We start from the raw sequence: 24,072 nt of genomic DNA on the forward strand, positions 1-24,072 counted from the left end.
ACACGACGAGAACGTACATTGTGACCTATTCTGAGTGTTTTACGCAAGGGAGTGGGGAAAAGTGAGCAAAAGCTAAGAGCGTGGGGATGAATGAGCAGAGCGAAGGAACTAGGGGCACAAATGTAAAAAACCATAATTGTATGTGATGTATCGCCGATCGCGCACGAGCTCTTTTTACCCCAAGTGTGTGATCGGAGGACCTATCGCCGACGGTTCTGGGTCATATGGGAAGGAAGCCCCTTTCGTACACACAGGCAAGGCGACGGTTTAAAATGTCGTCGCGGAAAGGGGTTAAAAACCATTTGTATAGTAGGTCGCTGCACTAGTGTCATTAAAACATTCTTGTAGATATGGGGGTTCTTGGGGCGCTTCGCTGAAATCATTGGTCTCAAAAAAGTGCCTTCTTATGAGCAAGTAGAAGATGAATTTGTTGACCCATGACAAATTTGTGCAAATCATAAAGAAACATTGTCAAAGAGCATTCAACATTGTGCTATTAATCTTCACCAATGAATTCCCCTACAAATGTCTATATATCACATTCAAATGGTGAATCTTGTCTATCCAATATGAAGACATTGTGTCTGTGTTTAATTCCGTTGAAACTTCTAGTATGAAGGAAGCTGGTTAAGATAATTTGGAAGCCATACACTTGGGAGCTGCACTGGTGTAGTATTTCCTGAGGTTCACCTTACACTCTTAAAGGATCTTTTTGGTGAGCTATTATAAAAGGTGGTGATATTTGTAGATTCAAACGTCAAACCCAAAGATTAAAACCCAGGCATGAAAGGAAGGACACTGAGAGCCTCATTTCATGAAAAGAATTTAATTTTGATATGCTAATTGCTAACAAATTGAGTTGGCCAGAGTTGGCTAAAAGGTCTATGTTAGCTATTTCTTTTTAATGGGTGGATGCCTAATTAAATTGATAGATGGACATGAGTTTCCTTGCAAATCAAAATTGTCTCATTGATTCCCACATGAACTATACAAAAAATTCCAATGTAAGTAAAGCGTCGACAATATGGGTAAACATTGACCAAGTAGTTTGGGAATATTTACAACTGGACATTTTTACACTAAAAATGGGCAGAGTGCATGGGTGAGCCAAGGACATCGCTCACACAATAGCAGATAAAATGTTACAAAGGACATCTAAAAAGCAAGTGATCAACAAGCTTACACACAGGCTTGCCTAGCCAACCCTTTTCACAAGCTCTTTAGTAACTTGGACTCTACCTCTAGGAGAGCCAAAAGCAAGGGAATGTCTAACATCCACAAAGTCCAGCACGCCCACATGCCTAGTAAAAATACCACCATCCAAGAAACATGATGAGGGTGGAAAAAAATTGATTCCTTGGTTACATTGGCTAAAATAATATCATCACTCATTATAAACCCTGAACTCATTTCTAAAACAATCACACGTTTATTAAAACTGAAGTACGGAAAAGTTGTCCTCTAACTTGTAAGCTTTCTTATCATTCTAAATCCTCTCTATATGAGATATTCACACCTTCTATGTTTTTAACAATTAGTACTCTATGATGTAATTAAATTTCTGGAAGTTGTGATGTTATGATCAACTTTATACTCTCTATTCAATATACTTATTAATTAGTAATCTACATTTTGGTATCATATCTATAAGCTATGTGTCAAAAACAATGCATCATGTTGTTACAACGTTTTTTATTTGAAATTTGATACCCAATCTTGAAATCCGGGGCACGTCCCAGAAGAGCTCTCTTGTTTAGCACAGAGCCCTGACCTAGGCTACGGATCACAGTTCCTTCTCTTCCATCGAATCACATTCCTAAAGAACTTGGCATTCCTTCTTGTCCACAGGTTCCAAAGAGCAACGATAAGAATAGAGGAGCAAATTTTACCGGGAAATATGGCGTGATCTGGTAAGGATGAACCGACCAAAGATGATACAAGATGGGGGACAAACGGTGGACTCGCAAAGGTAGGCCGGAGGGGATCGTAGATCATGATGCTAGAACTAAAAGCTGGGGGAAAGAATGGCCACCTCGAGCTAGGGTCTTTGGAAACTATCATTAAGAAGTATTTCAATAGCCATGATTATAATCTGCTGCCACTAGGCTTAGTTTGGTTGTCTATTTTGCTTACCTAAACTTTTTTCACAACCTGTTTAGTAACTTAAAGGGAATGTGTGACTTCCAGAAAGTCCAGCATGCGCACGTCCCTAGTTCCACCATCCAAAATTGCTTCATGCATAGAATTAATTCTGAATGTTTGCTAAGACTTAAAATTAGACAACAACATTGTTGTTTCGCCAATCCTTTTATCTTAACCAGTAGGAGAACCAAACAACACTATGTAAGAAGTACCTGCACACAAAGAACAAAACCTCGCAACCCAACGCGTAACAGGGGTTCTCAATCCCTGATTGGTAAGAAGATAGATTAAATGGTATGAGTTTGGATAAATAGATGACACAAGAACACAAAATAAAGATGCAAATGAAAGTGCAGCAAGGTATTTTTGGGTTTTTAGAATAATGGAACTGAAAACAAAATCATAAAAGATAGATCGGAAAGCAATATGATAAAATATAGACCCAGGGCCCGTAGATTTCACTGGTGGCATCTCTCAATAAAATAGCATACGGTGGGTAAAAAATTACTGTTGGGCAGTTGATAGAAGAACAAATAATTATGATGATATCCAAGGCAATGAACGTGTATATAGGCATCACGTCCAAAATTACTAGACCGAAATAATTCTGTATCTACTACTATTACTCCACACATCGACCGCTATCCTGCATGCATCTAGCGTATTAAGTTCATGGAGATATGGAGTAATGCAATAACAATGATGAAATGATGTAGGCAAGATCTATTCATGTAGGAATAGACCCCATCTTTTTATCCTTAATAGAAACGATACATGTGTGCCTTGCTACCCCTTCTGTCACTGGGTGAGGACACCACAAGATCGAACCCATCACAAAGCACCTCTTACCATTGCAAGAAAAATCAATCTAGTTGGCCTAACTAAACCAAAGATTCAGAGAAGAAATACAAGGCTATTACAATCAGGCATATAAGAGATCAAAGAAACTCAAAACATATCCATGTATATATCTGATCATAAACTCGAACTTCATCAGATCCCAACAAACACACCGCAGAAAGTCATTACATCAAATAGATCAACAAGAACATCGAGGAGAACATTATATTGAGAATCAAAAAGAGAGAGAAAGCCATGTAGCTACTGCCTACGGACCCGTAGGTCTATGGTGGACTACTCACGCATCATCGGAGGAGCACCAATGAGGATGATGAACCCCTCTATGACTGTGTTCCCCTCCGGCGGAGTGTCGGAATGGGGCTCTAGATTGGATCTCGTGGTTCTGGAACTTGCAGTTGCTAGACTTGTGTTTCGACTGCTCGCCTAGGGTTTTTGGAATATTTGGATATTTATAGAGCTGAGAGGCGATGGAGGAGACCCCTGTGGGCCCCACGACCCATCAGGGCGCGCCCGGGTGTCTCATGGGCCCCATGGGCCTCCCCTGGTGCCCTTCCTTGGCTCCCAAGTTGTCTTTTGGTCCAAAAAAATCTCCAAAAAGTTTCGTTGAGTTTGGACTCAGTTTGATAGGTATATTCTGCGAAGTAAAAAACAAGTAGGAAAACATCAACTGGCACTGACAAGTTTCGTCTCCCGATCAGTTAGATTGGGCCAAGGACCCCCATGGCCATATACTCATGGGCCAGTTGGGACAACCCCTGCCGCATACAAGGAAGACTCCACAAGACTTGGCGCCCAAGGCAAGGACTTTCCTAAATCCTAGGCCTCCGGTGTCTTATATAAACCGAGGCCAGGCTAGTCAATAGACAATCTCATATTCATTACTATAATCTCGTGGTAGACACGTTTACTCGATACTACACCCATACGAATACAATCAAAAGCAGCATGTAGAGTATTATCTCATCAAGAGAGCCCGAAGCTGGGTAAAACCCCGTGTCCATGTTACCATCGATCCAAGACGCCTAGCTTAGGACCCCTACTACGAGATACGCCGGATATTGAACCGACATTGGTGCTTTCATTGAGAGCCTGCTGAGTGATCGTCACGGATCGATGGGATAATCAGGTGATATTTTTTCAGTTAAATATGTTCCGCACAAATTAGTTCCTTTGGGAATTATTGTTCTCGGATCACTATTTTATTACACAGGTCTCTCCGATGTTGCTTTCGATCTGACATCAGATCAAGCGAATTTAGGCGTCGGCCGCCGCCAAGCATCAGAACGCCCACACGACCGAGGACTATGTGCATGCTGCGTCCGAACTATTACAAGACGGGCTGTCTTCGAACCACGTGCAATCCCTCATCTTGAACAAACCACAAAGCACGAATTGTCTTGTTCGGGCGGCGAGCATGGAAGGATGATCCTCTACCTTTTCTTTTTTTATTCATTCAAATACCGACTCTGCCCCCAGTCAGTTGTTACCTGATGCATGAGCGATTTTTACTAATAAATGAATGCTTGTTTGTAGCAATATTCAATTATCTCAAGGCTACTACCTTCAATCTGGGCTAGCACGTGGAACACTAAAGCGCCCTGGAGCACTGAAGTTACGTGGAGACTACTAGTACTCCCACAATTCCAGCAGGAAGTCCATGTTGTGGACTCCAGCCAAAAGTACTAATTGGTCATCACTTTTTTGAGGACTGATTGGTTAGGAAGTACTAGTCCTGGTGTTTTATCCCTGTTTTCTACGCCTCGCTCCTCCGCACACACATCAGGGAGATTCTCTTCTTTTCTTCCTTTCTTTACTTTCTATTTTTCAAGTAGCAGGATTGTTGCTGGTCAGACCATCAGTTCCCGTTAAAAACACAGTGTCCTTGCATCGTGGTAGCAAGTGCACAAGAGATCATCCAAGTGCTAGCACGATTGGTACTAGTACGACAGTACAATTGGTGTTTCTCCCGTAAATTACATATACTAGTACTAGTGATTGGTATTGCAGCTTTTACCAGCACGAGCAATTAGGTGCCTTTTCTCCTATTTAAATTGTTCTTGCAGATACATACTACTGCCTTTTTCTCCTACTACCAGTATATTTTGCATGCAGGATATTGGCGCCGGCGGCTCACAATCGGATTTTTGCTCTGGCCCGCTGGGCCGCACTAACACCTTGACAAGTCGATGTCGTCGTCCCACCTGCGTCGGCCAAGTCATGGTGTCGCCTTGACGCGTGTCCCTGCGTCGGCTTTTCCGCGCAGCCGCTCCACCGGACCGTCCATGGTGCTCAGGCCATATTTTTTACTTCACTTAAATTAATTAAGTAGAATTACTATTATGTTTACCTTTATTTGTCATTACCTTTGGTTTGCACCGTTTCATGTGCACAGGTAAATCGATGCCGACCTGTTTCAACACGTCGACTGACGTGGGGACTCCGGCATCACCCGCTGACCTGCTTCATCACCTCGGCCGAACTGGGAGCTTCACCTCTCCACATTGGGCGTGCTGTGTCGCCACTTCGGAGTGCCGAGCTCTCCGCTCGGCCACCTCGGGACCAGCCTGGGGGCTGGAACTTTGTCCCGCATCAAGCTCGGACCGCCTCATCAATGCCGAACACATTAACCAGCTAAGTCGCTTTCATGCTCAAAGACTTTCAGTTTTAAATTTTGTTCGATTCGACCAAGCATCATACTTTTTGGCAAAAAGTTGTTTGTGAAATAATTCCTTGTCATAACTTTGTTTGTGACGCACAAATTCAAATGGGAAAACTTTGTTTTTGCCACTCTAGTTTTTGCCAACTTTGCTTATGCCACTCTAGAATTTGACATTTCACTTTTGCCACTCTTAGCTTTTGACAATATATCACTTTTGCCATTCCGTGGCAAAAGCAAAAAAAATTGAGTGGCAATTGTGATACATGTCAAAAGCTAAGAGTGGCAAAAGTGAAATGAAAAATTATCGTTTTTTCCACGAAATGGCATTTGTGATGTATTGTCAAAAGCTAAGAGTGGCAAAAGTGAGATGTGAAATTCTAGAGTGGCATAAGCAAAGTTGGCGAAAACTAGAGTGGCAAAAATAAAGTTGTCCCAATTCAAATACCCCGTTTACTTGGGGGCTTCCTTTATGAAGCCTTTCCTCTTGCAAATGATTATACTTGTACGGCTTTGTTCCTTGTTCGTGTATTACGCCACAATATGCACCATGTTAACTTAAGCGATTTGCAAGCTGGGTTGCCTTGCTCCTGTGTTTATCCCTTCGTTCCCGATTGTTCGGCTAGGGAGTAAAGGGAGCACCTTTGTGATTGTCACGATTGTGTCATCCGAGCTTGGACCTCAGACTGGGTGAAGCCGAAAGCTAGCGCTCTTATTGTTTTCAACGATGGTCAGCACACAACGGAACTCATGAGTACAAAAAATCTATTGCACAAGTCTCATAGTAACAATGAGCAACCACAGTCAAAAAAAACAATGAGCTACCGAACAAAGGTATCGGTGGAGGTACTATTTTATTCGAAGATGCTTCTTACACTTTGTTAGTAATATAGCATAAGTTCCCTGAGCACGCTTTGTCTGTTACAGCCTTAAGGCCTGATTGCCTGGTTATCAGAAACACCGTCGATATTCTCGACAGGTGGAGTACATAACACTTTTGGGCCCTTGGCCGAAGAGGGAGAAGCTGACGGTCGGTTAAGATGCGTTTAAAGTTCGGGTGAACACATATATAAGACTTCGATACATACAATCATTATACATAAAATCTTTTTACCCAAGTCACTCGGGGGCTCTTAAATTTATGTGAGCTGTTTTATAATAAGTGTTTTTCTTCTTAGTCGTTGCAAAGTCTTTTTTCTATCATTCCTTTTTTTGACGCGAGTGTGTGGTCAATAGCCGGGGAGCCTAATTTCTCTCTCAAAGATGCTAAAGTTTGCTAAACTGGCCTAACGAGAAGTACTCTGCCTTCAGGATAGGAGGTTGAAGCCGTAGGCTGACCCGCTTGAAGTCTTGAGATAGGATGTGTCATATTAAAGAACGACAGAAGCACAATTTTTTTCTTTTCTAAGACCAATTTTCTGATTGGCACCGAACAATTCATATAGTTCGGACATCAAGTTTTTAGTGATGTTTTTTTTGGTTTTCCAATCCTATGTCACTTTTCAACTATTTGTGTGTTTTCCGCACAAGTCTCGCAGTGCAACGCCGGACACCTTTAGAGATTCGGCAAAAATATCGGATATTGTTATATATGCATCAATTTCGAATTGTGTCTTCGGTCAATAGTTGGGTTGCCCGGCTCCTGTGCTTGCTTCCTACATTTCGCTTTGTTCGGCTAGGTGTGCAAAGGAAGAACCACTGCGATTGTGCTTCCAGCTCACATGGTTAAGCACCTCAGTGGAGAAAGCCGAAAACTGACTATCACAATAAGTGTAAACTGGTCAGCGGTCCGATGACTATATTAAATGACGGGCCGTTCATAACATTGGCCGAAGTGTTTACGGCTTGACCTCGGCTATCGCCGAACACTAACCGGGGGGCTACTTGCTGGCCTCCCAACTTTAAGCTCCTATGACTAAGTGAAAGTTATAAAGCCCGCATATCTGATTGCCTCGTTTCTGCTAACACAACCGCCTTTGAGCACTGAGACATCGGCTAAGGGTTGTTTCGTCATTGCGGAAACACCCTGCGTAGCATCTACAAGGGGGTAGAAGCCAACGATGGGCCACTATCAGATTATAAATGATCGCAACGGAAGTGAAAATTTGGGTTCATTTAGACCACAGAGTTTGGAAGCTTTCCACAAACTAAATCCTCAATATTTTCCTCCCACATTGATCGGAGCTGTGGTTTCATGATCATGCTTAGCATGACAACCCAAAAAAAGGAACCGATAGAGGGATTATTTTCTTTGAAAGATGTTTCTTATGTTAAACAATAATATAACATGTCTCTCCGTGCACCTTTGTTTATAAAACCGTATGGCCGGATTGCCTCGTTTTCCAGAAATCTTTGCCGTTATGATGGCTTTATAAATTAGGAAAACACTCCTCGGCTACTGGCCAAAGAGGTTAAAGCCGATGGTCGGTCAACAAAGTTTTGTACAATACAGTTTCGAGCATTAATGATGTAAAGTACTTGGATACATAGAATCATTACACATAATTTGTGATACTCTGGATATCTTGATCCTTAATTCGGCCACCTGTGCCCACATTAAGTCTCGGGGGCTACTAGGCTTCGTGCTTATCATTTACAAATATTAAAGGGGTACATCGATCCCCTGATCTGGTGTTGCCACCCGACCAGTGGCTCGGGGACTACTGCATTGACAATCCAGTGAAGAAAATTTAAAGTGCAATATAGTTTTCGAGGAGATTCTTATCCTCGGGTTGGTCAGCCGCACCCAACCTGAGTCTCGAGGACTTTGCACACCCCGTTTATATTCCTAAGTATGCTGCCGAGCTGGGAATTGATCCTCAGGATGATTTTATGAATCGACCTGAGTCTCAGGGGCTACTAGGGTCGGCGGTTTGATTTTTTCCTTCAGGTGCATCCCGGATATTAGGCCAACACGCACCTTGAGGGCTACTGGCTATGTATCTCGGGCGAGATTACATTGAACAATTTTGAATTAAATTCATAAGAATCAGCCCATGGCCGAGGTGGTGCACCACCTCGGATACAGTCCGGCGTTGGTTCTCGACTATAATAGACACCCCAGAAGCAGTCCGGCATAAAGCTCGGATGCTAGTGGCTGGCTCTGTAGAGGGAATTTCCGGCATTAAGCTCGGCTAAACTCCTTCAACTTTTTTGAACCAAGGTAATCTATGACACCTTGAACATAGTCCGGCACTGGAGCTCGGATGTAGTTCGGCGTTGAAGCTCGGCTGTAACAATACTCCTCAGATACAGTCCGGCGGTGGAGCTTAGAAACTTTCTGGCGTTGGAGCTCGGAAGCGGTCCGGCATTGGTGCTCGACTGAAAAAGATACCTCGAATGCAGTCCGGCATTTGAGCTCGGATGCAAGAGGACACTGCAACCCGGGAACAACTCAAAACCCAAGGTGTGGCATAAAAATAACAAGGTATTGATAAAGACTGAAAACTTAAATGGCTCCTCGGATACCTGACGTGTAAACTCTTCGGATGCATTTCGGCGATCCTCAAGATCGAAGATGAGAAGATTTGTTGAACCAGTTTTCAAGACCAACGACCGAAGATGAAGAACAGTTCGGAAGAATCGAGTAGCATCTCCAACTTGAAGACCGGTTCAGGGGGCTACTGACGATGTCCTTGACTAGGGGGTACTCACCACGTTGTCTCCCGGTCAGTTGGATTGGGCCGAGGACCCCCATGGCCGTATACTCATGGGCCAGTTCGGACAACCCCTGTGGCATACAAGGAAGACTCCACAAGACTTGGATCCCAAGACAAGGACTTTCCTAAACCCTAGGCCTCCGGTGCCTTATATAAACCGAGGCCAGGCTAGTCAATAGACAATCTCATATTCATTACTACAATCTCGTTGTAGACACATGTACTCTTAACTACACCCATATGAATACGATCAAAAGCAGCATATAGGGTATTATCTCATCAAGAGAGCCCGAAGCGGGGTAAAACCCCGTGTCCATGTTACCATCACTCCAAGACGCCTAGCTTAGGACCCCTACTATGAGATACGCCGGATATTCAACCGACAGAAGTTTCACGTGACTATGTGCGGTTAGGATCTACTTTACCTTGTGGTATCTCCATTATTTGCTGAAATGCTAAACCTGAACCAAAAGTACCTAATTTTCCTTTATATACTTCAATTTGTGCTTCCAGTTTCCCTTGATCATAACACCCTTTGGCCATTCTAGCTGTGCAGGCCTCAATACCACTATTAACCTCAGGATCATCATGTGAAGGATCTTCATAGAAGATCTTTGGGTTTACCAAATGACCAGCAGCATGAAGTGGGTTGTGCAACTAAGCATACCATATCCAGTCAAATAAATCCCAATAAGGACCATGTTTATCTCCAAGTTTGCACTTTATCTTACAATATCCATGGCATCTTAAAAGATACCCATTGGACAGTCCTCTGATTATAATTTAAAGAACACACTGACAATTGGTTTGGAACCTTCAAAACATCACCACTAGCATACCAAAACACATCATTTGTCTTTACTATACCGCTGATATGCCTAAACAAACCTTGATAAGCCTAAGTAGAATAATTCCATTTAGGCAAGCTAATCATCTACACTAGATTCCCAAGCCGCGTGTGGGCTCTCGTAGCTCCGGTGATGTTCAAGGCAGGTCATTTGTTGCGGGACATTGGTCAGGGGCATCCCTCTCATACAAAGTTGGCCTCTTTGGATGGTCTTGGGGTGCCTAGATGATGGGCGGTGTCGGGATACACAAAAATGTGTATGTTTTCCCCTGACTTATGCATGGACAGCAGTCCACCGGGCAATCAAGGTTGCAAGGTCCAAGCCAAGGCCAAGCTAAAGGGACCAAGGTTGCAAGGTTCAAAAAATTTCCTACGCACACGCAAGATCATGGTGATGCATAGCAACGAGAGGGGAGAGTGTGTCCACGTACCCTCGTAGACCGAAAGCGGAAGCGTTATGACAACGCGGTTGATGTAGTCGTACGTCTTCACGATGCGACCGATCCAAGCACCGAACGTACGGCACCTCCGAGTTTAGCACACGTTCAGCTCGATGACGATCCCCGGACTCCGATCCAGCAGGGTGTCGGGGATGAGTTCCGTCAGCACGACGGTGTGGTAACGATGATGATGTTCTACCGACGCAGGGCTTCGCCTAAGCACCGCAGCAATATGACCGAGGTAGAATATGGTGGAGGGGGCACCGCACACAGCTAAGGAACGATCACGAAGATCAACTTGTGTGTCTAGAGGTGCCCCCTGCCCCCGTATATAAAGGAGGGAGGGGGAGGTTCGGCCGGCCCCCTAGGGGTGCGCATGGAGGAGTCCTACTCCCACTGGGAGTAGGACTCCCCCCTCTTGTCTTGGTGGAGAAGGAAAGGGGGAGGGGAAAGAGGAAAGGGGGGCGCCGCCCCCCCCCCTCCTTGTCCTATTCGGACTAGGGGGAGAGGGGGCGCGCGGCCTGCCCTGGCCGGCCCTTCCTCTTCTCCCTCATGGCCCATGTAGGCCCATTAACCCCCGGGGGGGTTCCGGTAACCCCCCGATACTCCGGAAAAATCCCGATTTCTCCCGGAACAATTCCGTTATCTAAATATAGGATTCCAATATATCAGTATTTATGTCTCGACCATTTCGAGACTCCTTGTCATGTCCGTGATCACATCCGGGACTCCGAACAACCTTCGGTACATCAAAACATATAAACTCATAATAAAACTATCATCGTAACTTTAAGCGTGCGGACCCTATGGTTTCGAGAACTATGTAGACATGACCTAGAACTGTTTCCGGTCAATAACCAATAGCGGAACCTGGATGCTCATATTGGCTCCTACATATTCTACGAAGATCTTTATCGGTCAAACTACATAACAACATACATTGTTCCCTTTGTCATCGGTATGTTACTTTCCCGAGGTTCGATCGTCGGTATCCAATACCTCGTTCAATCTCGTTATCGGCAAGTCTCTTTACTTGTTATGTAATGCATCATTCCGTAACCAACTCATTGGCCACATTGCTTGCAAGGCTTATAGTGATGTGCATTACCGAGAGGGCCCAGAGATACCTCTCCGACAATCGGAGTGACAAAACCTAATCTCGAAATATGCCAACTCAACATCTACCTTTGGAGACACCTGTAGAGCTCCTTTATAATCACCCAGTTACGTTGTGACGTTTGGTAGCACACAAAGTGTTCCTCCGATAAACAGGAGTTGCATAATCTCGTAGTTTTAGGAACTTTGTATAAGTCATGAAGAAAGCAATAGCAACATACTAAACGATCAAGTGCTAGGCTAACAGAATGGATCAATTCAATCACATCATTCTCCTAATGATGTGATCTCTTTATTCAAATGACAACACATGTCTATGGTTAGGAAACATAACCATCTTTGATTAATGAGCTAGTCAAGTAGAGGCATACTAGTGGCATTAAGTTTGTCTATCTATTCACACATGTATCATGTTTCCGGTTAATACAATTCCAGCATGAATAATAAACATTTATCATGATACGAGGAAATAAATAATAACTTTATTATTGCCTCTAGGGCATATTTCCTTCAGTCTCCCACTTGCACTAGAGTCAATAATCTAGATTACACAGTAATGATTCTAACACCCATGGAGTCTTGGTGCTGATCATGTTTTGCTCGTGGAAGAGGCTTAGTCAATGGGTCTGCTACATTCAGATCCGTATGTATCTTGCAAATCTCTATGTCTCCCACCTGGACTTGGTCCCGGATGGAATTGAAGCATCTCTTGATGTGCTTGGTCCTCTTGTGAAATCTGGATTCCTTTGCCAAGGCAATTGCACCAGTATTGTCACAGAACATCTTCATTGGTCCCGATGCACTAGGTATGACACCTAGATCGGAAATGAACTCCTGCATCCAGACTCCTTCATTTGCTGCTTCCGAAGCAGCTATGTACTCTGCTTCGCATGTAGATCCCGCCACGACGCTTTGTTTAGAACTGCACCAACTTACAACTCCACCGTTTAATAAAAACACGTATCCAGTTTGCGATTTAGAATCGTCCGGATCAGTGTCAAAGCTTGCATCGACGTAACCATTTACGACTAGCTCTTTGTCACCTCCATAAACGAGAAACATATCCTTAGTCCTTTTCAGGTATTTCAGGATGTTCTTGACCGCTGTCCAGTGATCCACTCCTGTATTACTTTGGTACCTTCCTGCTAAACTTATTGCTAAGCATACATCAGGTCTGGTACACAGCATTGCATACATGATAGAGCCTATGGCTGAAGCATAGGGAACATCTTTCATTTTCTCTCTATCTTCCGTTGTGGTCGGGCATTGAGTCTGACTCAACTTCACACCTTGTAATACAGGCAAGAACCCTTTCTTTGCCTGATCCGTTTTGAACTTTTTCAAAACTTTATCAAGGTATGTGCTTTGTGAAAGTCCAATTAAACGCCTTGATCAATCTCTATAGATCTTGATGCCCAATATGTAAGCAGCTTCACCGAGGTCTTTCATTGAAAAACTTTTATTCAAGTATCCCTTTATGCTATCTAGAAATTCTATATCATTTCCAATTAACAATATGTCATCTACATATAATATCAGAAATGCTACAGAGCTCCCACTCACTTTCTTGTAAATACAGGCTTCTCCAAAAGTCTGTATAAAACATATGCTTTGATCACACAATCAAAGCATTTAGTCCAACTCCGAGATGCTTGCACGAGTCCGTAAATTTATCACTGGAGCTTGCACACTTTGTTAGCATCTTTTGGATCGACAAAACCTTCCGGTTGCATCGTATACAACTGTTCTTCCAAAAATCCATTCAGGAATGCAGTTTTTACATCCATTTGCCAAATTTCATAATCAAAAAATGCGGCAATTGCTAACATGATTCGGACAGACTTAAGCAGCGCTACGGGTGAGAAAGTCTCATCATAGTCAACCCCTTGAACTTGTCGAAAACCTTTTGCAACAAGTCGAGCTTTATAGACAGTTATATTAGCATCAGCATCAGTCTTCTTCTTGAAGATCCATTTATTCTCAATAGCTTGCCGATCATCGGGCAAGTCAACCAAAGTCCATTCTTTGTTCTCATACATGGATCCTATCTCAGATTCCATGGCTTCAAGCCATTTTGCGGAATCTGGGCTCATCATCACTTCCTCATAGTTCGCAGGTTCGCCATGGTCAAGTAACATGACTTTCAGAACAGGATTACCGTACCACTCTGGTGCGGATCTTACACTGATAGACCTATGAAGTTCAGTAGAAACTTGATCTAAAGATTCATGATCAATATCATTAGCTTCGTCACTAATTGGTGTAGTTGTCACAGGAACCGGTTCTTGTGATGAACTACTTTCCAATAAGGGAGAAGGTACAGTTACCTCATCAAGTTCTACTTTCCTCCCACTCACTTCTTTCGAGAGAAACTCCTTCTCTAGAAAGGATCCGAATTTAGCAATGAAAATCTTGCCCTAAGATCTGTGATAGAAGGTGTACCCAATTGTCTCTTTTGGGTATCCTATGAAGACACATTTCTCCGATTTGGGTTCGAGCTTATCTGGTTGAAGTTTCTTCACATAATCATCGCAGCCCCAAACTTTAAGAAACGACAACTTTGGTATCTTGCCAAACCACAGTTCATAAGGCGTCGTCTCAACGGATTTTGATGGTGCCCTATTTAACGTGAATGCGGCCGTCTCTAAAGCATAACCCCAAAACGATAGCGGTAAATCAGCAAGAGACATCATAGATCACACCATATCCAGTAAAGTACGATTACAACGTTCAGACACACCATTTCGTTGTGGTGTTCCGGGTGGCGTGAGTTGTGAAACTATTCCGCATTGTTTCAAATGTAAACCAAACTCGTAACTCAAATATTCTCCTCCACGATCAGATTGTAGAAATTTTATTTTCTTGTTACAATGATTTTCTACTTCACTCTGAAACTCTTTGAACTTTTCAAATGTTTCAGACTTGTGTTTCATCAAGTAGATATACCCATATCTGCTCAAATCATCTGTGAAGGTGAGAAAATAACGATACCCGCCGCGAGCTTCGACATTCATTGGACCGCATACATCGGTATGTATGATTTCTAACAAATCAGTTGCTCGCTCCATAGTTCCGGAGAACGGTGTTTTAGTCATCTTGCCCATGAGGCATGGTTCACAGGTACCAAGTGATTCATAATCAAGTGATTCCAAAAGTCCATCAGTATGGAGTTTCTTCATGCGCTTTACACCGATATGACCTAAACGGCAGTGCCACAAATAAGTTGCACTATCATTATTAACTCTGCATCTTTTGGCTTCAACATTATGAATGTGTGTATCACTACAATCGAGATTTAATAAAAATAGACCACTCTGTAAGTGTGCTTGACCATAAAAGATATTACTCATATAAATAGAACAACCATTATTCTCTGATTTAAATGAATAACCGTCTCGCATCAAACAAGATCTAGATATAATGTTCATGCTCAACGCTGGCACAAAATAACAATTATTTAGGACTAAAACTAATCCCGATGGTAGATGTAGAGGTAGCGTGCCGACCGCGATCACATCGACTTTGGAACCATTTCCCACGCGCATCGTCACCTCGTCCTTAGCCAATCTTTGCCTATTCCGTAGTCCCTGTTTCGAGTTGCAAATATTAGCAACAGAACCAGTATCAAATACCCAGGTGCTACTGCGAGCATTAGTAAGGTACACATCAATAACATGTATATCACATATACCTTTGTTCACTTTGCCATCCTTCTTATCCACCAAATACTTGGGGCAGTTCTGCTTCCAGTGTCCAGTCTGCTTGCAGTAGAAGCACTCAGTCTCAGGCTTAGGTCCAAATTTGGGTTTCTTCTCTTGAGCAGAAACTTGTTTGCTGTTCCTCTTGAAGTTCCCCTTCTTCTTCCCTTTGCCCTTTTTCTTGAAACTGGTGGTCTTATTGACCATCAACACTTGATGCTCCTTCTTGATTTCTACATTTGCAGCTTTTAGCATTGCTGTCGGTGTCAAAACCGGCGGATCTCGGGTAGGGGGTCCCGAACTGTGCGTCTAGGCGGATGGTAACAGGAGACAAGGGACACGATGTTTTACCCAGGTTCGGGCCCTCTTGATGGAGGTAAAACCCTACGTCCTGCTTGATTAATATTGATGATGTGTGTTACAAGAGTAGATCTACCACGAGATCAAGGAGGCTAAACCCTGGAAGCTAGCCTATGGTATGATTGTTGTCCTACGGACTAAAGCCATCCGGTGTATATAGACACCGGAGAGGGCTAGGGTTACACAGAGTCGGTTACAATGGTAGGAGATCTACATATCCGTATCGCCAAGCTTGCCTTCCACGCCAAGGAAAGTCCCATCCGGACCCGGGACGAAGTCTTCAATCTTGTATCTTCATAGTCTTGGAGTCCGGCCGATGATGATAGTTCGGCTATCCGGACACCCCCTAATCCAGAACTCCCTCAGTAGCCCCTGAACCAGGCTTCAATGACGACGAGTCCGGCGCGCATGTTGTCTTCGGCATTGCAAGGCGGGTTCTTCCTCCGAATAATTTATAGAAGATCGTGAACACCAGGATAGTGTCCGGCTCTGCAAAAATAAATTCCACGTACCACCGTAGAGAGAATAATATTACACAAGTTCAATCTGCTGACGTATTTTGTGGCGTGATGTCACACCATTACCAAGACTTTACTCGAATTGTTTTTATTGTATCACCTCAGCGCATTTTGCGAGGCGGTTTCCTTGGCACGTCTTGTCGAAGCAGAGATCGTGTTCCCCTTATTTCGGGATTCCCATCAATACGGACGTGGGTAACCCAACCGCGCCATTGATTGTGACGCTTGGGAGATAAGCGAGTTTTACCAGGCCGGTGGGAACACATGTTTTTGTCCGCCCATATAAGGGGATAAAGATCCAACCCTTTTACCTGCGCCTTCTTCCTCTTTGGCTTATCCATCTCTGCGAACTCGAGCTCCAGCGCCCAAGTCTGCACTTCTCACCTCAACCTTCTCCAACTATGTCCGGAGCGGGAGGCAAGTGGATGGCCTCCTCCGTCACGGAGGGGCAGATCCAGAAGGTGCGCGACGCCGGATATTTGTCCAGCGACATCGCGCACCGGCTCCCCGATGAGGGAGAGGTCATCCCCACCCCCAGGGCCCCATGAGAGGGTAGTATTTCTTCCCCATTTCCTCCGCGGACTGGGCTTCCCACTACATACCTTTGTCCAGGGGCTCATGTTCTACTACGGCCTAGATTTCCATGATCTGTCCCCAAATTTCATCCTCAACATCTCGGTGTTTATCGTCGTGTGCGAGGCCTTCCTCTGCATCCAGCCCCACTTCGGCTTGTGGCTCAAGACCTTCAGTGTCAAGCCGAATGTTGTGAAGGGCAGCCAAGCGGAGTGCGGAGGCGCCATGGTGGGCAGGATGTCCCACGTTACGTGGCTGGAGGGCACTTTTGTGGAAACCATCAAAGGGTGGCAATCGGGGTGGTTCTACATCACCGAGCCGCATGACCCTGATTGGGTAGCGGCCCCCGAATTCAGATCCGGCATCCCTACACGGCTCACCTCCTAGAAAAAGAGTGGCCGGATCTGGGGCGATTCGGAGGAGCTGACCGAACTTCAAGCCTGCAACCAAAAGCTGGTGGACAAGAAGCTCAAGCTTGTCAACATAGTCCAGGTCATGCTCATCCGCCGGATTCTCCCGTGCCAACGACGGGGCTTCAACATGTGGGAGTTCGATCCGGCGCAGCACCAGACCCTGAGCGGGCTCTTCGACACTACGTACGAAGATGTCTGGAAGGTGCTGTTCAAAGGCGCCGAGGCTCCCGCATCCGCTACCGAAGATCGTGGATTCCGCTCGCAGCATCCAGCTGACGAGGTAAGTGATTTTGCCATTTGTTTTCCATAATTTGACTCTATGCGGGATCGAAACTCCCTTTACCTTTGACAGGACTGGCTGGCGAAGGCCGAACAGACTATCTGTCCGGCCCCATTACCAGAGGACCTAGCGGATGCCCGCCTAACGGGGCTGCTGGCTCCGGCACCCCACGTGGTCCCGGAGAAGAAGGCCACGAGGACTCAGAAGAGTTCCCGTTTTCAGGTGCTATCGGATGATGAATCCGAGGCCGACTCCTCCCACCAAGGCGAGGAGGAGAAGAAGGATGCCTCTCCCCCTGCGGGGGGAGGGAAGAAAAGGAAGGCCTCCCCAACAAGGGAGGCCGAAGGGTCCAACAAGGGAAAAACTCTTCCCCCGGACTACTCCGCCAACGCCAGTGACGACGACGAGGACTGGCCTCCAAGGGCCAAGCCCCTGGCGAGATCGTAAGTATCCGGACTCCCGAATAACTTCAAGGTTTTTCTTTTCCGCCACATAATGTCTTTCTAATGCCGCATACAACCCTGCAGTCCGCCTAAGGATGATCTTCCCACTTCGTCGAGCGGGTCCTTAGGTGCCTCGGATATGGATTCTCTTACAACGGCCTCCACCCCCCGTGATGCGGATGATGCCGAGGTGGGATCCCAGGAAGGGACCCACCAGGAAGAGGATGGCCCGGGGGTGTCGTAGGACAACCTCCCGGACTTTGCACCGGACTCGGCCCCGGAACCCACAGTGGCTCCGGAGTCCGGCGGGCGACCCCTTCGTAAGAAGGGAAAGACCGTGACGCCGGCAGCCTCCGTCCAACTGGAGGCGCCGGATAACTTGCTGGAGGCGCTCAACGGCGCCTCCATCGAAGAGGAACACCGCACTGTTATGAGTGCGGTGATTCAAAAGGTTCAGCTCGCCAAGAGTGGGCTGACCGAAGCCTGCAGCAGCCTTCTAACAGGCTTTGAGGTAAGAATTTCAATATGTATAAAATGGTACCGCATAGACAGTAGCCCCTGATGCTCGGTTCGGTGTTCGGAAAGAAAAGACGGACTGAGGATCTAAAAAGATATACGCAGGAGTCATAATAAATATGTCAATATGGGATTGCAGGCTGCGCTGCTGACCTCTGCCGCACTAACTACGGAGGTCAATACATTGAAGGAAAGCCTCGAGCGGTCCGAGAACAAGCTTGGCCGTGCCAAGAAGCAGCTCGAGGACAAGGAAGGTGAGTAACACATTACTAAAATTGTACCTTACAGAAAAGGATTTTGGTTGCGAAAAGAATGACAAGGATAACGTGGGTATTGCAGGGGCCACTAATGAGGTGGCGACCCTGAAAGAGGCGGTGGCCACGGCTGAACGCAATGCGGCCGCGGAGCATACCGAGCGAGAGAAGCAGGAGGCGCGGGTGGCGGAGGTATAGCAAGAGCTCAAGGATCTCGTGAAAAAACATGAGAGCCTGGAGCGTGACTCGAAGACTCGAGAGTCTGAGCTTGCAACGGCTCTTCAGAGTGCCAAAGCCGCTAAGGCCGAAGCCTACAAGGCCCTCCAGGAGATTGAGGCGGTGAACAATATAGCAGCGGGTAAGGCATTTTTCGTGCAAAGTAAGCATGTGAGTGTTAATTACCTGTTGCTTACCCGAATTCGGAGCTCTCCAGGAGCGTTCGCAGATCTTCCTCGCAGCATGTCCGATGCTGCCGCATTCTACCGGGCCAAGGAGGGGAGCTCGACAGAGAAGGTCTTCTGGTCTCAGTATGCTGAGGCCGGACATCCGGTGCCCCTTAGCGACCAGCTGAAGCAGCTGGTCGAGCTCCGTAAGGTGGCCGAACAGGCCATGAAGGGCCTCATAGTTCGGCTGTGGCCTAAGGAGGCCATGCCTGGGAGCTACTTCGGCCTGGTGCGGCGGCTGGTGGATGCGTGCCCGTGGGTTGAAGTCATCAAGCACTCCGCCTGCATTGAGGGTGCCCGTCGGGCCCTTGCCCGCGCAAAGGTGCACTGGGGCAAGATGGATGCCCAGAATCTTGTGACGGACCCGCCACCAGAGGGCAAGGAGCATTGCACGCCCGAGATGTATTATAAGAGTGTGCTAAAGGGCGCCCGCACTATTGCGGGGGAGTGCTCCAAAGATGTAATTTTTGAGTAGACTCGCATTTTGTTATCTTGTGCGCTGAAAACTTAGTTCATATGCACTAAGCAACGCTTGTTAATTTAAAATATTACCTTCCATGCGGCTGTTTATCAAATCTGAGAGATGGCAAGTCGTCGGCTTCAGCCCCCATGCCACGAGTGCTGGGGTGTTTGGGATAAACTTGAGCACTCTTGTTCCCATTTTTGGGTCCATCTAGGGAGGCGCTCAACACAGCGAACAAGGCAACCGGACTTATAATGCTTGAACACTCTCACTTAGCCATAGAATTCTATAATTTTAAATTTTGGCGAAGCCCCTAGTCTTCAGAAGGCCGAATTTTGGGTGCTATCCACGCCTGGGCCGGACAAGATCCGGCTCCTCGCTCTAAGCGGCATAAGTCTTTAAGGACTCGCAAAAAACCTCTTCGAACAGCGACCGGCTCTCGCCTCATCATGACGGTCAGTTTTAGCTTTCTCCACTGAGGCCTTAACCCAGCTCAACTGGGGCGCAATCGCTGTGGTTCTCCAAATGCTACCTTAGCCGATACAACGGAACGTAAGGTACCAAAACATGGGAGCCGGGCAAACCCAACTATTGACCCAAGACATGATTCAGAGCCGATGCATATAGTGCTATAAGTTTGGGGTGCCGCACTTGTGAAAGTGTTCGGACTTATCACACCATGATGCGGGAAACATAAGCCCCTGGTGTATTTTAGCCGTACCAAAGTGTACGGATGCAACATTCCGTAAATGAACATATGTATAAAAAGAAAATGCAATTATAAGCAAAAAGGTGCTCCATTGTTTTATTCAAGAAGTGCTGCTGTGAATGCAGAACGATACAAATAGTGCGGTAAGCAAAGGACGGGACTGTTAAACATGTCCCCCCTCCAGGGGTAGGCTACGGAGTGGTGTATAAAACAGATTTAATGCTCGTAATGGAGACCACCCGGATATTCGTTGTAGCCTTTATTCTTCCCTGGCTGTTGCATCGTGAGTTCGGCAGGTTCGCTGACGGACAGGGCCTCTGACGAACGGAGTCCTGTGGGTTAAAAAAAAGGAAAAAGAGAAAAAAAAGAACGACACACTTGAGAGCCCCTGGTGTGGTTGAGCCGCAGTCTGGGCATGTCGTGGTCGTGCCCCTCTCCCCATGCCCATGGTATCTTCAGAGCGTAATGGTGTACGCGAAGGACCTGTTTTGACGTTTTACAGGGGCTGGGGTTGGGGCCGCACTGCTACGCGTGCTCGGGACGTGCCAGGTGGTCTTGTTGTAGGTTACTCCGGGCGCGCTTAGCTATGTCCGGCCGCTTAACGGCTGGACTCGAGAATTGCCTTAAGAGGCTGCATTGTACTTCTGCCGCGGTAGCCGCTGTATGTTCCTCGTTCGGAGAGAACGTTCAGTGTTTCCGTTGACCGTGATGACTCCTCGAGGGCCTGACATCTTGAGCTTGAGGTATGCATAGTGCGGCACCGCGTTGAACTTTGCAAACGCGGTACGTCCGAGTAGGGCATGATAGCCGCTGCGGAACGGAACTATGTCGAAGATTAACTCCTCGCTTCGGAAGTTATCCAGGGATCCGAAGATCACTTCCAGTGTGACTGAGCCTGTACAATTGGCTTCTACACCTGGTATGACGCCTTTAAAGGTCGTCTTGGTAGGTTTAATCCTTGAGTGGTCTATGCCCATTTTGCGCACTGTATCCTGATAAAGCAGGTTCAGGCTGCTGCCGCCGTCCATCAGGACTCTGGTGAGGTGAAATCCATCGACGATTGGGTCTAGGACCAATGCGGCGAATCCGCTGTGGCGGATGCTGGTGGGGTGATCCCTTCGGTCAAAAGTGATTGGGCAGGAGGACCATGGATTGAACTTCGGGGCAACTGGCTCCATCGCGTATACATCCCTGAGTGCACGCTTCCGCTCCCTTTTGGGTATGTACGTTGCGTATATCATGTTCACCGTCCACACCTATGGGGGGAAACCCTTCTGTCCTTTATTGTTCGGCGGCCGGGTCTCTTCCTCGTCATCGCTATGCAGCCCCTTGTCATTGTTTTCGGCAATTAACTTGCCTGCCTGCTTGAATACCCAACAGTCCCTATTGGTGTGGTTAGCTGGCTTTTCGGGGGTGCCGTGTATCTGGCATGAGCGGTCGAGTATTTGGTCCAAATTGGACGGACCCGGGGTAGTTCTTTTGAATGGCTTTTTCCACTGACCAGGTTTAGAGGCTCTGAATCCGGCATTGACTGCCGTATCCTCACTATTGTCGCCGTTAATGCGGCATTTGTTTTTGTTACGACGCGACCTGCCACTACGGTCCTTGATGTCCGGACTGCCAGAATTTTTGCCGAGGTTGTTGCTGCGCGCTAGCCAGCTGTCCTCACCCGCGCAGAAGCGGGTCATGAGTGATGTGAGGGCTGCCATGGATTTCGGCTTTTCCTGTCCCAGGTGCCGGGCAAGCCACTCGTCGTGGATATTATGCTTGAAGGCCGCGAGGGCCTCCGCATCCGGACAGTCGACGATTTGGTTTTTCTTGGTTAAGAACCGTGTCTAGAATTGTCTGGCCGATTCTTCTGGCTGCTGAATTATGTGGCTTAGGTCATCAGTGTCTGGTGGTCGCACATACGTGCCTTGGAAGTTATTGAGGAATGCGGCTTCCAGATCTTCCCAACTCCCAATTGACTCTGCTGGCAAGCTGTTAAGCCAATGCCGGGCTCGTCCTTTAAGCTTGAGGGGGAGATATTTGATGGCGTGAAGATCGTCACCGCGGGCCATGTGGATGTGAAGGAGATAGTCTTCGATCCAAACCGCGGGGTCTGTTGTGCCATCGTAAGATTCGGTATTCACGGGTTTAAACCCTTCGGGGATTTGATGATCCATTACCTCATCTGTGAAGCATAGTGGGTGTGCGGCGCCTCTGTACTGGGCGATATCACGACGGAGCTCAAAAGAGCTTTGTCTGTTTTGTTCGGCCCGGCCGGACTTACTGTGTCCGGCGCGACGGTTGTCGTCCCGTACCGTGGGGCGCCCACGTGATCCATAGATCGATCTTGATTGTCTTGCCTTATCATCCAATATATCTCGCAAGTCCGGAGCATTCCCCTGTGGCCTTGTGCTTTTCGAGCGAAGCCGGGGTACGGGTCTAGTGAAGGGCCTAGAGGCCTCTCTGTCGCGACCACGGGGTGGTCGGTCAGCTGTATTGTCTCCTGGTGATGCGGGTTCATACGCTTCCTCCTCTAATCGGGGGAGTAGCTTGCGTTTAGGGTAGCTTTTGGAGGGGTGTTCGAGCTCATGCTCTTCAGCCGCGAGGACTTTAGTCCATCTGTCGGCTAGCAGATCTTGGTCAGCTCTAAGCTGTTGCTGCTTTTTCTTGAGGCTGTTCGCCGTGGCCATAAGCTTGCGTTTAAAACGCTCTTGTTCGACGGGATCCTCAGGCACGACGAGTTCATCATCGTCGGGGCTTACTTCGTCTCTGGAGGGAGGCATATAATCTTCTACCTCTTCTTCTGCCGCTCTCTCATGAGGGCTGGCGTCTCCATCCTCCTGCGCTGGATCTTGCTGGAGTGGGTTGTCTTCGGCACTGTCCGGTGTATTATTATCTCCGGTGCCGGAATCTTCATTCTTGCTGTGGCGGGATTTAGAGCGGCGCCGCTGACGCTGGCGCTTGGGCTGTTTCTTGGAGGGGTCATCCTCCGCTGTTCCTTCGCCATTCCCTTCTTTTGGGATATCCACCATGTATATGTCATATGATGAGGTGGCTTTCTAGTGCCCGGTGGGCGCTGGTTCTTGGTCGTCCCTGGCATCGTCGTCCATACCGTTGATGTCTTTGGAGTCGTAGTCTAGCATGTCGGTTAGATCATCGACAACAGCAACCAAGTGGGTGGTGGGTGGGCTTTGAATTTCTCCGTCGTCCGCATCCCAACCATCCTGACCGCAGTCCGGCCAGGGCTCTCCTGATAATGAGAGACACTTTAGCGAACTCAAGATGTCGCCGAAAGGTGATTGTACAAAGATGTCCGCTACGGTGAACTCCATGATCGGCGCCCAATCGGATTCGATCGGAGGGGGCGCGGGAGGTTCAGAGTCCGGCGAGGAGTCCGGCATCTCGGAGTCACGAGCTTTATGAGGGACAAAGTCAGTGTTCGGCTCTATCGCCGTAGAGGTTGCAGCCCTCGAGGCGGTGTCTAGCCATCCGTCCTCGATCTGCGCAGCCGGTTCCGAATTGAAGATCGGAGCGGGTTCGAGTACGGCCTCCAGGGTACTGTCCGGCTGCAGAGCTAAATCATGCTCGCCGTGACAGTGAGGCACGCTCGTCTGTGGCTCGAATCCATCGAGGATCAAAACCCCGCGGATGTCAGCTGTAAAGTTCAAACTTCCAAATCTGACCTGACGGCCA

Source organism: Triticum dicoccoides, chromosome 7B (genome assembly GCF_002162155.2).
Source record: "Triticum dicoccoides isolate Atlit2015 ecotype Zavitan chromosome 7B, WEW_v2.0, whole genome shotgun sequence".
Classification (NCBI taxonomy): Eukaryota; Viridiplantae; Streptophyta; class Magnoliopsida; order Poales; family Poaceae; genus Triticum; species Triticum dicoccoides.